This window comes from Rhipicephalus sanguineus, chromosome 6, assembly GCF_013339695.2.
Source record: "Rhipicephalus sanguineus isolate Rsan-2018 chromosome 6, BIME_Rsan_1.4, whole genome shotgun sequence".
NCBI classification, from domain to species: domain Eukaryota; kingdom Metazoa; phylum Arthropoda; class Arachnida; order Ixodida; family Ixodidae; genus Rhipicephalus; species Rhipicephalus sanguineus.
The window spans coordinates 14,292,566-14,305,657 of NC_051181.1; the positions used below are offsets into that span (position 1 = coordinate 14,292,566).

The following is a 13,092-nucleotide window of genomic DNA, read 5'->3' on the forward strand; positions in this document are numbered from 1 at the left end:
GAGCTAGAAGCAACAAAGGCAGCAGATATTTCCAGACATGGAAAGCAAAGAGTTTGAATTAACCGAACTTGTGCAGTGAGGCAGTTTGAATTAAGCAGCTTTAAAATATATTGAAAACAGAGTGGGCCAACCAAAAATTTAAGATTTGTTTGAATTAACCGAAAGTTTGAATTATCAGAATTTGAACTATCAAGAGTCTACTGTACCATACTGGCCCAATCTGCCCACCTCTTTTCCTTATTTTAGGGCCTCGAAAATGGGGCAGGCAAATAAAATGATCATTTCACAAACACAGCCTCAGTAACATCTAGAACATCATGGTACACAAAACATCCATCTTTTTAAAATAAGAACATTCTAACGAAAATAACTGCCTGACCAAAAATGGCAGGAAGTGATGATAAGCACCGACAAGCTATATATGCACACTTGCAGGCTACTGGAAAACTTGCATCACAACACAATTACAATGCAAGCAAGCATGGGCATGTTACGTGCAAAAAAATAATAATGTTACAACAAGAGAGCCATGCGATAGCGTTGGAATGGCAACACAATGGGCCATTTCAAAACTATAACAAAAAAAAAATGGCGAAGCTTGCGCTAAGTCGTGCAAGGCTTGAAACAGTGAAACTGGACGATTCTGAAGTCTAATCTGGTCACTTCTAGGTGAGTCATGGCATGGACGTCTCAACTCCAGAACCGAGCATTCACACCTCTCTATCGGCTCGTCGTCGTTGGCGTAGGGTTTCCATCGCTTCGGGCTGCCTTTGCCGTTCCCTGGTACAGCATTTTCGCACCAGAAGTGCCAAGCCTGAAGGAAGAGCGCAGCTGGGTGGCCTTCTTTGTTTCTCATTATTCTTTTTATTCCTTTCTTTCTCACTCTTTGTATCTTTATTTCCCTTTCCTTCTCTCTCCGCCTTCATTATTTCTCTCTATTACTCTCTCTTTCTTTCTATAGCTTTCTCCCTCTCTTAAAGGGGCCCTGCAACACCTTTTTTAGTTATATTGGAATAGTCTCATTATTGACGTATGATTCTTCACGAGTCATATATGCCGCAAAAATTTTTCGAATCCGTCAAGTCTAAGTGGTGTTACCAAATTATAGAGATCACGTTCCGCAGCTTTCTCCCTCAACTCAACGCAACGAGCGCGCGGAAAGCTGCGCGCGGCGTGAAGGGGAGGGAGGGCGGAGGTGCGAGGAGGCGACGTCAGCGCCGGCGGTATTTTTTTTTCTTCATTTTTTTCTCTCTGGCGTCTCGGCGCAACCACGTGGTCTGTGGCGCCACTTCCGGTCGGCTCGCGCGGTCGTCGTCGAGCGGCCTGGAGCGGCGGAGCCCATGGCACCGTGTATCGCGCGTGCTTGAAAACTGCGATTCGGTTTGGTAATGTTGGGTGTGCATCTCGAACTGCCGTAGTGTTTTCATCGCTCTGCCAACCATGGACGCAAACTTGTGCGCGTTTGGAACGAATGACAGCTGAGATGAGTTTCGACCCACACTCCGATACACCGCCTCGTCGCACTGCTCGCGCTTGAATCGTATTCAACACGGCAAAGCTGCGTGCACCCTTCTCCCTGTGGCGGTACTTCGATGCTGTTTGCTCTTCGAATGCGGGCGCACAGCGAGTGCGGGCTGACAACAAAGAACTAAAGACTAGGAGAAAGGATCGTGGGGCATCGGGCCGGCGCGGACCCATCCCCCGGCTGTCTGCAGCTACCGTGAAAATGCGAGTCTGCTTGGTTGCTGTGTCGCGGTTTCTCGGGAACCTGAGACTACGGGGAGGATACGCTCGATGACATACTGAACAGACAGCGAACGGGACTCTCGCCATACAGCGAACACAGGTATCCTAAGCTAGCCGGCGCCAGCATTGTTATCGGAGAAATGCTGCACCACTGCCTCGGTCGGTCGTGAGAACGTGCCGACGATGCAGTTTCCAGCTGACGAGGCAACACTCGAACGGCTGCCACTCTCAACGGCAACCGGCGATGGTCAAAAGCACAGGAATATTCACGATTTCGGCACTGCACATGGTGAAGAAAACGCAACCACGCAACTACGAGCAGACGAGCTGTCGGTGTTTGTTCGGTGTTTTAACGGCATAACACAATATAAACATACATATTATCGACTTATTGAACTCAAAATTAACAACTAAGGTAATCTGCATAAGAAAGGAAGCTTGAGCGAGTTGGTATGCGTTCATCTTTGTAGAAACAGCGCTCACTAGACGACGACGAAGTAAAAGAAGGCACAGGACAGGCGCTGACTAGCAACTAAAGTTTATTTGCAGCAACTAAAGTTTATTTAGTTGCTGCAAACTAAAGTTTAGCAACTAAAGTTTATTTAGCAACTAAAGTTTACTTATTATACCCGTTTTTTTTTTGCTTTTACTTGCTTGAGACTTGTTAGGGTCTTATTCGCTTTTGGTGTTTTTTTGTTGTTGCACATCACCTATATATATTGCGTGTTTTTCCTAATAAACTTTAGTTGCTAGTCAGCGCCTGTCCTGTGCCTTCTTTTACTTCGTCGTCGTCTAGTGAGCGCTGTTTCTACAAAGATGAACTAAGGTAATAATGAGGGTGTTATCGTGATTATAACCTCAGCCAATGGTGGAACTGCCGACAATCGCGTCATATATTGCGGACTAATACATCATTTGTCGGGAGAAGAGGGAGCGATCTTCAGCTGAGAATGTATTGTAAATTCCAGGCCGCTCGCTTCGCTATAATATTTGGCTCGCGTGTTCTCGGGAGCCTCGACTAGAGCCCTGCACGGGCCCGCTTTATGAAGCCCAGCCCGGACCCGTGGTTCCAAGCGCGGGCCCGGCCCGGGCGTACATAACCGAACCCAGCCCGAGCCCGGCCCGTGGTTCCAAGCCCGGGCCCGGGCGTACTTGACCGTACCCAGCCCGAGCCCGGCCCGGGCCCGGTCGTTCATCACTAAACTAATCCAGGGCGCGCTTGTTCATGACCAGACCCGACCCGACTCGGGCCCGCTAGAGGATATTAGTTGTTGATGATGATTATTAATGATGCCGTGCGCTTTGTAGCGAGCGATCGGACGGAAAATCCGGTGTGTACATGCATCGAAATATTGCTTTGCCGTAGCTCAGCGGTTAATCTGTTTCGCTGTTAAGTCCTAGGACGCGGGTGCGATTCCCGCGGCCACGGCGGCCGCATTTTGATGGGGGCGAAATGCGCCTGGCGCTGTCAGTTAATCTGGGGAGAAAACTGGTTACTCGAGTCACGGCCGGTCTAGAGGCGCACGCTCGCTCCTTAGGAGCGAGCGCGCGCCTCCAGACCGGCCGTGCTCGAGTGTTGACCCCTGCGCTGTCCCCTTCAAGCTGCCTTGAAAACGCGTTGCTTTGCTCGCACGCTGCACGCGTTCTGCACGTGCTTTTGAGAATTTCGCGTCGCGCGCGGTTAGGATGTGCACGCTTCTGTCCGCGTGGCAGCAATTTGGTGAAAGGTCAGCGTCTGCTCAGCCATGTAGCAGATGCGGAGCAAGTGATAGCAGACGACGCCGTCCTCGTCAGAGCGAAGTGCATTTCGCAAGTGAAGGACGACGCTGTTTACGACGTGAAGTTAGCACAATGTTCTGTACGTTATATACCTGTTTTATTTGGTTTGCTGTGTGTACTACGCACTCTCTATGTTTGTTACTCGATGCGTGGGTAAAGCCGCTTCTCGTGCTTTAGGTTAAGCGGCCCTGGCGCTGCGACTGCTATTAGTTGGGATACCTTAATTTACCAGCAACCATTCCAGTTATCGTGCGGTACGCAACACTCCAAAAATAAATGGTCTATTTCGGGCTTCTTTCTTTCCCGCAACAAAAATTGACATCTATCTCGTGTGTCCTTCCTTGCATTATCGCCGTTCTCATAGCCGGTACTCCGAGTTCACAAACAGCATGCGTACTATCAACGTGACATAGCATTATTAATAGGGAAATGACGAGCGCCCAGCTTTCAGAAAAACTTTTTTGTGTGCAATCTGCGGGGGAAGAGCCAATTGCTGTCAATGCATTTTATAATAACAGAGAGCTGAGCTAGTTGGTAAGGATTCATTCTAAAGAGACAGGGCGTGCAAACACGGACACAAGAAAGAAGTCAGCACACCACAAACGGCGTTTGTGGTGTCCTGACTTCTTTCTTGTGTCCGTGTTTGCACGCCCTGTCTTTCTAGAAGGAATTTTATCTTGCTCACTATCGAAAGTGCACCGTGTTGTACGGGCTGTACCTGCACACTGAGTAACAACTATTCACTGTAACTGCCGAAAGAAACCAATGGACGTGCAACAACGGCTAATGCTTTTTTCTTTTTTTCGTAGTTGTCGTGGTCGTGCCCACTCAAGCGTGAGCTTTGCATCCATGCCTGTCGTCTGCTTTTTTCGTGCCATCTGTTTGGGAATCGGTAGAATTCCACTGCTGGAGCCGACCCCTTCCTGTTTGCATGACCATTGTGACAATTGACGACGCAGCAGTAGTTCCCCCCTTTCTACCGGGGTGACATCGCGGAACGAGGGGCGTTTCACGTGCAGCGCGCGATTCGCAAATGCGTGGGAGCCAAAGGGAGCGGAAGGGTCGTAGCACGCTACTTGTGTACGCTTTTTCCGGCAGGGGAATGGGAAGCGCTGGAGTCGGCGGGCAAACTTGAGCGGGTCTTCCCTATATACTTATCTTTAGATGCACGTTAGAGAACTCATGGTGGTCGAAATTAATCCGGTGCCACTACGGCGTGCCTCGTAATCATATCGTGGTTTTGGTACGGAATATAAATGAAATGTACCGTATGTGTCAACCTAGAAAAAAGACCGAAATCTTTATTCCTCCCATGGGAACAACCGTGATCTGGCGCATTGTTAGTGCTGTTAATATATATATATATATATATATATATATATATATATATATATATATATATATATATATATATATACGTGATCTGGCGTGTTTATAAGGAAACCCACCACGATGTACTTATTAGAGTAAGACTCAGGGGTGGAAGCGGGCTTCAGTCTTTTGGAGCAGCTCAGGGAGCAGTGATAATGCTGTTTTGGAGCAGCTTCGGAGCACCAAAAGGTGTGTTTTGGAGCAATGCAAGTTAGTTTTGGAGCACATTTCTAGGGTAAAACATCATTGTTAATTGAAATTTCTGTTTCAGGTAAACAAAAAAAATTCGAATGGTTTTTACTAAACATTGAATATTGATGAACCGACCATACTTGCCACAAAATATGTTTCCATGATAAAATCATCACAGCTTGCGCAGCAGTAACTAAGATAAAACAACAGATAAACGATGTTTTGGATAGCTGCACTACCGTAAAATTTCGAGCAAGCGCCGTTTCAAATTCCACTGCTAATTTCACATTTTCACGCCGTTCCGGGAAAGCTCACCCCCCCCCCCCCCCCGCCCTTTTTCGTACCCCGATTACGTAAGCGTCAACGCAACGGTAGCCTCCTTGAATCCCATCCAAACCTGCTTAGCAGCCCAATCTCTAAGCGCCTGCGGGCGAAATGTGTTGTAAAAATGATTCTTTGTTCTCCCGATTAATGATTGCACCCCGCACTTAGCGCAAGACATCCATGACGATTTTCAGGGTCCCGTGAGTAAAAGCATGGCCTTCGAGATCTATATTCCAAGGTCGTAACTATGACGACGTAGTCAGCTAATGTAAGGCCTTCCAGACCGGTGTTTGCTGCTTAGCGCTGCTGCGTTGGAACATCATCGGAGGTGCTTCCATGTCATGCTTCCCGCGGTTTGATCGCGTTGCCATTGCGTTTGTTGTGCTCGAGGGCCGTTGTTATGCGTCGTGCCACGAAGGAAAGCGGGAAGACTTGTGAGGAAGTCCGCATGCATCTTTTATTTTTATTTTTCGGGGCGAAATTTGCAGCCGCCATCTTGAATTTACGTGCCGTTCCAGGAATCCGCCTTCCGACCCCCACTTTGCCGATATTTTGGCTTGTTGGGGGGGGGGGGCACTTGCTCTGAATTTTACGGTAAACGTTCATGTTCCGCAGCTGACATGAACAACTGAAGAAAGACAACATTTAAGCAAATAAAGGTTACCTTTATTCTAGACACAATGAGACTCGACAAATATACCTTTAAAAAGCCAATGCTCCCGTTCTTAAAGCCCCACAGCCGACATGTTAACCCACAGGAAAATATAGATAAGCAATGCACTGCGTAGCTAAACATGACTACACTTCCGAGATTTTTTTTATGTTCATATTAACGAAACACTAGCTGAAATGTACAAATGAGAAGACGAGAGAACTGAAATCTTCAAAAAATTCCGTCACCACTGGTGTGACAACGGAAAAGCGACTGAGCAGCTACTTTCCAGTAGCTAGCTCTCTTCTACCCTTTTCTGCTCGCTAGCTTTTTCGTGCCGTCACGAGTGTCACGGAGAGCGCGCCAGGTTGATATGAGCTCACTCGGGCGCGCCACGCCGAGGATGACAACGGCACATGAAGGCAACAAAGGCCACCTGGGAGCAGTTTCGGCGCAATAATGCGTTTTGGAGCAGATTGGCGCAGCGTGGCGCAAATGGCGCAGCACTTCCACCCCTGAAGACTTGTTGCTGGGCGAGTTGGTTGAAATCTATGGGGTACATTTTAGCGCAAACTGTGAAAGAAAGCACGGGAAAAGAGTAGAGGAAAGCAGAAAGGTCGAGCGCTAAACTTCAACTGTTTATTCGAAAGGTGAGGCCAACAACAAATAACCATGTGCGCATGAGTGCGCCAGTAAGGGAAAAAGAATCACACTTTCATATCAAATAGTTGCATCTCGTTTTGGAACAGAGAAACAGACGTATCACTGATACAACTCGTGCCTCTCTTCCTAATATGGAACGCCTGCAATAACTCTCGCGCTAAACTGTCACTGCTCCTGCCTATTATCTGGATCTCACGAAGCAGAGGCTCACAATTGCAGGCTACGCAATGCGCAGGCAAGTGCGCGTTTCCTTTATTCTTTAAGGATAATTCATGCTCCAGTGCTCGGTCGTTGACACATCGCCCAGTTTGGCCCACATATGTCTTCCCACACGACAGCGGTATCTCATATACAACGCCCGTCGTGCATTTCACATAAGGTCTGGTGTGCTTCTTCTGGCAACCGAACTTTCTGTCAACGCGACTAATTCGCGGACACAGTCCGGCCAATTTGCGTGGAGCCGAGAAGACTACAGGCACACCGTATCTATTGGCAACCTTCTTGAGGTTGTGGGAAAGTTGGTGGACGTACGGGACCACTGCGGGCTTGCCTCCTTTTTGGACAGGGCTAGGCGTTTTCCTTTTTAGGCCCTTCACCTTCTGAAGAAGGGTTTTCGAAACGGCCACTACGACCGAGCTCGGGAAGCCGGCTGCATATAGCCTTGCCAATTGGTTCTCAAAACTAACCCGGAGGACATCACCTGCGTTCTTGACAAAGGGCCAAAATACAATCATGAGCCTGTAATACCAGTCCATGAACTCCTAGCCTTGAATAGACGAGTATCGAAGAAAGCCACTAGTAAAGACCAAGAACGTTGCCTTTTGGAGGGAGTGGATGCTCTAGGTCGGACGGCCAATAAGGTTGGGTTTGGGAAGGCCAGAGACCCAACAAGATCGGTTGTGTCCTTCTTCCAAGAAAATGACTTTCGACTTATGCAGTCGGACAAGGAAGGGCGCTTTGTGGTGTTCACAGGAGGCGTGTTTAACGACAAGGCGCAACAAGCAATAACAAAGAACTTTGTACCTGTGAAAGCAAAGGCCACAAGAATTAAGAAAGAAGCTTTAGCGCTGTGTAAGGAACTTAAAGGCCCGAACACACGCACGCGTTGCAGCGCGTCAACGCGTGACTTTTTGACGCGGCGTCGCGCCCTCTCCCTGTGGAGAGGGAGGGCGCGCAGCTTCGCGTAGCCTCGCGCCCTCTCTCCCCATAGAGAGAGGGCGTGACGCCGCGTCAAAAAGTCACGCGTTGACGCGCTGCAACGCGTACGTGTGTTCGGGCCTTAACCCTTCGGACTTGATGAAGCCAGTAAGTGAATGCAAAGGTGATTCATTGGGGGTTTTTTTCACCGTAAAATCGCACAAGGAAAACATTCCTTTCCGTGCCATCGTTAGCAAAAGAGGTTCGTGGCAGCAGTTAGTAAGCCGGTTTCTTTTAAAACACCTAAAATGCTTGAAGGTAGATGATCCTTTTATCACCAAATGTTCTAAAGATGTGATCAGTTACTTGCAAGGAAACGCATCTATCGCCCACGGTTTTTCTGTAGACGTCACAGATTTGTTCTACTCTGTGCCTCAGCAGCAAATGTTCGCCTCTGTTAGGGATTGTATTGACCGCAATGGGGTAGTAGATTTTCAGAATTTAGTGGGCATGTCTGTTGACAATTTTATGGTTTTATTAGAATTCTACTTAAAGTCTACCTTTATTTCTTTTAACGAAGAGCTGTACGTTCAGCGTCAGGGAATATGTATAGGCTCATGTGTCGCTCCGGTGTTGTGTGACATTTTCTTGGCTCTGTTGACCGTGACCTGCTGAGTACGTTTGACGATAGGTTCTTCCTTAAGGCTTTTAGGTATGTTGACGATTTTTAATCATTTTAAAGACTAACCATGCTTTTACATTTGACGAGTGCCTTAGTGAAGTTTTACCCGCCTTTAGGCTGCATGGGAAGGGCATGCTCTTTACATATGAATCCCCTTCCTGTAACTCTCCAGTTTTTAGATCTGTTATTAACCTTTGACAAAAACCATGTTTGTTGGCAGTACAGCCCACGTGCACAGAAAGAGATGCTCCCGTACGATTCTGCCCACTCGAAATTAGTAAAGAGAGCTATCGCCACCAACTGCCTTGAGTCCGCCCTTATGAAGTCGTGTCCTCACGCCATGCAGGTTACTTTTGAGAACCAATTGGCAAGGCTATATGCAGCCGGCTTCCCGAGCTCGGTCGTAGTGGCCGTTTCGAAAGCCCTTCTTCAGAAGGTGAAGGGCCTGAAAAGGAAAACGCCTAGCCCTGTCCAAAAAGGAGGCAAGCCCGCAGTGGTCCCGTACGTCCACCAACTTTCCCACAACCTCAAGAAGGTTGCCAATAGATACGGTGTGCCTGTAGTCTTCTCGGCTCCACGCAAATTGGCCGGACTGTGTCCGCGAATTAGTCGCGTTGACAGAAAGTTCGGTTGCCAGAAGAAGCACACCAGACCTTATGTGAAATGCACGACGGGCGTTGTATATGAGATACCGCTGTCGTGTGGGAAGACATATGTGGGCCAAACTGGGCGATGTGTCAACGACCGAGCACTGGAGCATGAATTATCCTTAAAGAATAAAGGAAACGCGCACTTGCCTGCGCATTGCGTAGCCTGCAATTGTGAGCCTCTGCTTCGTGAGATCCAGATAATAGGCAGGAGCAGTGACAGTTTAGCGCGAGAGTTATTGCAGGCGTTCCATATTAGGAAGAGAGGCACGAGTTGTATCAGTGATACGTCTGTTTCTCTGTTCCAAAACGAGATGCAACTATTTGATATGAAAGTGTGATTCTTTTTCCCTTACTGGCGCACGCATGCGCACATGGTTATTTGTTGTTGGCCTCACCTTTCGAATAAACAGTTGAACTTTAGCGCTCGACCTTTCCGCTTTCCTCGACTCTTTTCCCGTGCTTTCTTTCACAGTTTGCGCTAAAATGTACCCCATAGATGTACTTACTACTTTGACAAAGTCTGGTCCAGCAGACGAAACGTTAGTGAAAATGTACAGTGCCAATCTATATCTATACTGGCGAAAAAAAATATAGCACTTCAACTGTTTTTCTATTTGTATTGCTAAGCTTTACTAAGAGCCAGCTCTTTGCACGTGTCACTTCAGCTTGGCACAGTATACCTTAGACCATGCAATGCATAACGTTCGCGTGTGCTCGAAGGCCCGACTTACCGAGTCCGGCCTGGCCCGCAGCCTCAAGCCCGGGCCCGGCCCAGGCCCGCGGCTTCAAGCCCGAGCCCAGCCCGGGCCCGCCGAAAAACGCTTCAGACGGCCCGGGCCCGTGCAGTGCTCTAGCCTCGACTACCGATTGGCAGCGCTTTTTGACCCTGCTCAAAAAGTGTTGCAGGGCCCCTTTAAGAGAACCAGTGGTGAGTAGTGGGATTTGCCCAACTTCTGTGGCACATACCCGTTTAAGATGATGACACTTTTCTGGCAGTCCGCACAAACTACAGCTAACTTAAACAGTTTCGCTGTTAAAACTTAGCAGCCAGGCGGTACGAGCAATGCCAAACCAACAAGCCCAAATAGATACCCTTCTAAAGGCAGACAACTCATCCAGTTTTTCCCAGTGCCCATTTGCTCAGCAATGTGCCGAAGATTGCAGTCTGATGGGGCTTCACTGAAACGCATTGTCTGCTGCCAAGAAAAAGTCCAAAAGGAGTATTTGGTGCCCCTCAGCTGTGCTGGTCACCCACCTTCAGAGAGGGGAATGACGTCCTTGGGAATGCCAAAACCTACAATAACACTCTCCGCTTGCACATCCTTTAGGAAGATTCCAAAAGGAGTATTTGGTGCCCCTCAGCTGTGCTTGTCACCAACCTTCAGAGAGGGGAATGATGTCCTTGGGAATGCCAAAACCTACGATAACACTCTCCGCTTGCACATCCTTTCGAAAAATCCAAAAGGAGTACTTGGTGCCCCTCAGCTGTGCTCGTCACCCACCTTCAGAGAGGGGAATGACGTCCTTGGGAATACCAAAACCTAAAATAACACTCTCCGCTGGCACATCCTTTAGAAAAAGTCCAAAAGGAGTACTTGGAGCCCCTCAGCTGTGCTCGTCACCCACCTTCAGAGAGGGGAATGACGTCCTTGGAAATGCCAAAACCTACAATAACACTCTCCGCTTGCACATCCTTTCGAAAAGTCCAAAAGGAGTATTTGGAGCCCCTCAGCTGTGCTTGTCACCCACCTTCAGAGAGGAGAATGACGTCCTTGGGAATGCCAAAACCTACAATAACACTCTCCGCTTGCAGATCCTTTCGAAAAAGTCCAAAAGGAGTATTTGGAGCCCCTCAGCTGTGCTTGTCACCCACCTTAGAGAGGGGAATGACGTCCTTGGGAATGCCAAAACCTACAATAACACTCTCCGCTTGCACAACCTTTCGAAAAAGTCCAAAAGGAGTATTTGGAGCCCCTCAGCTGTGCTTGTCACCAACCTTCAGAGAGGAGAATGACGTCCTTGGGAATACCAAAACCTACAATAACACTCTCCGCTGGCAGATCCTTTAGAAAAAGTCCAAAAGGAGTATTTGGTGCCCCTCAGCTGTGCTCGTCACCCACCTTCAGAGAGAGGAATGACGTCCCTGGGAATGCAAAAACCTACAATAACACTCTCCGCTTGCACATCCTTTCGAAAAGTCCAAAAGGGAGTATTTGGAGCCCCTCAGCTGTGCTTGTCACCAACCTTCAGAGAGGAGAATGACGTCCTTGGGAATGCCAAAACCTACAATAACACTCTCCGCTGGCAGATCCTTTAGAAAAAGTCCAAAAGGAGTATTTGGTGCCCCTCAGCTGTGCTTGTCACCCACCTTCAGAGAGGGGAATGACGTCCTTGGGAATGCCAAAACCTACAATAACACTCTCCGCTTGCACATCCTTTCGAAAAGTCCAAAGGAGTATTTGGAGCCCCTCAGCTGTGCTTGTCACCCACCTTCAGAGAGGAGAATGACGTCCTTGGGAATGCCAAAACCTACAATAACACTCTCCGCTTGCAGATCCTTTCGAAAAAGTCCAAAAGGAGTATTTGGTGCCCCTCAGCTGTGCTTGTCACCAACCTTCAGAGAGGAGAATGACGTCCTTGGGAATACCAAAACCTACAATAACACTCTCCGCTGGCAGATCCTTTAGAAAAAGTCCAAAAGGAGTATTTGGTGCCCCTCAGCTGTGCTCGTCACCCACCTTCAGAGAGAGAATGACGTCCCTGGGAATGCCAAAACCTACAATAACACTCTCCGCTTGCACATCCTTTCGAAAAGTCCAAAAGGAGTATTTGGAGCCCCTCAGCTGTGCTTGTCACCAACCTTCAGAGAGGAGAATGACGTCCTTGGGAATGCCAAAACCTACAATAACACTCTCCGCTGGCAGATCCTTTAGAAAAAGTCCAAAAGGAGTATTTGGTGCCCCTCAGCTGTGCTTGTCACCAACCTTCAGAGAGGAGAATGACGTCCTTGGGAATACCAAAACCTACAATAACACTCTCCGCTTGCACATCCTTTCGAAAAGTCCAAAGGAGTATTTGGAGCCCCTCAGCTGTGCTTGTCACCCACCTTCAGAGAGGAGAATGACGTCCTTGGGAATACCAAAACCTACAATAACACTCTCCGCTGGCAGATCCTTTAGAAAAAGTCCAAAAGGAGTATTTGGTGCCCCTCAGCTGTGCTTGTCACCAACCTTCAGAGAGGAGAATGACGTCCTTGGGAATACCAAAACCTACAATAACACTCTCCGCTGGCAGATCCTTTCGAAAAAGTCCAAAAGGAGTATTTGGTGCCCCTCAGCTGTGCTTCGTCACCACCTTCAGAGAGAGGAATGACGTCCCTTGGGAATAGCCAAAACCTACAATAACACTCTCCGCTTGCACATCCTTTCGAAAAGTCCAAAAGGAGTATTTGGAGCCCCTCAGCTGTGCTTGTCACCAACCTTCAGAGAGGAGAATGACGTCCTTGGGAATACCAAAACCTACAATAACACTCTCCGCTGGCAGATCCTTTAGAAAAAGTCCAAAAGGAGTATTTGGTGCCCCTCAGCTGTGCTTGTCACCCACCTTCAGAGAGGGGAATGACGTCCTTGGGAATGCCAAAACCTACAATAACACTCTCCGCTTGCACATCCTTTCGAAAAGTCCAAAGGAGTATTTGGAGCCCCTCAGCTGTGCTTGTCACCCACCTTCAGAGAGGAGAATGACGTCCTTGGGAATGCCAAAACCTACAATAACACTCTCCGCTTGCAGATCCTTTCGAAAAAGTCCAAAAGGAGTATTTGGTGCCTCTCAGCTGTGCTTGTCACCCACCTTCAGAGAGGGGAATGGCGTTCTTTGGAATGCCAAAACCTACAATA

General features: G+C 48.3%; 1 protein-coding gene across 4 annotated transcripts in view; it reads right to left on the reverse strand.

Moving 5' to 3' along the window:
- LOC119395608 (trafficking kinesin-binding protein milt) overlaps positions 1–13,092 on the reverse strand; it is a 469,019-nt gene that overhangs the window by 54,567 nt on the left and 401,360 nt on the right. The gene's annotated exons all lie outside the window — the stretch shown is intronic.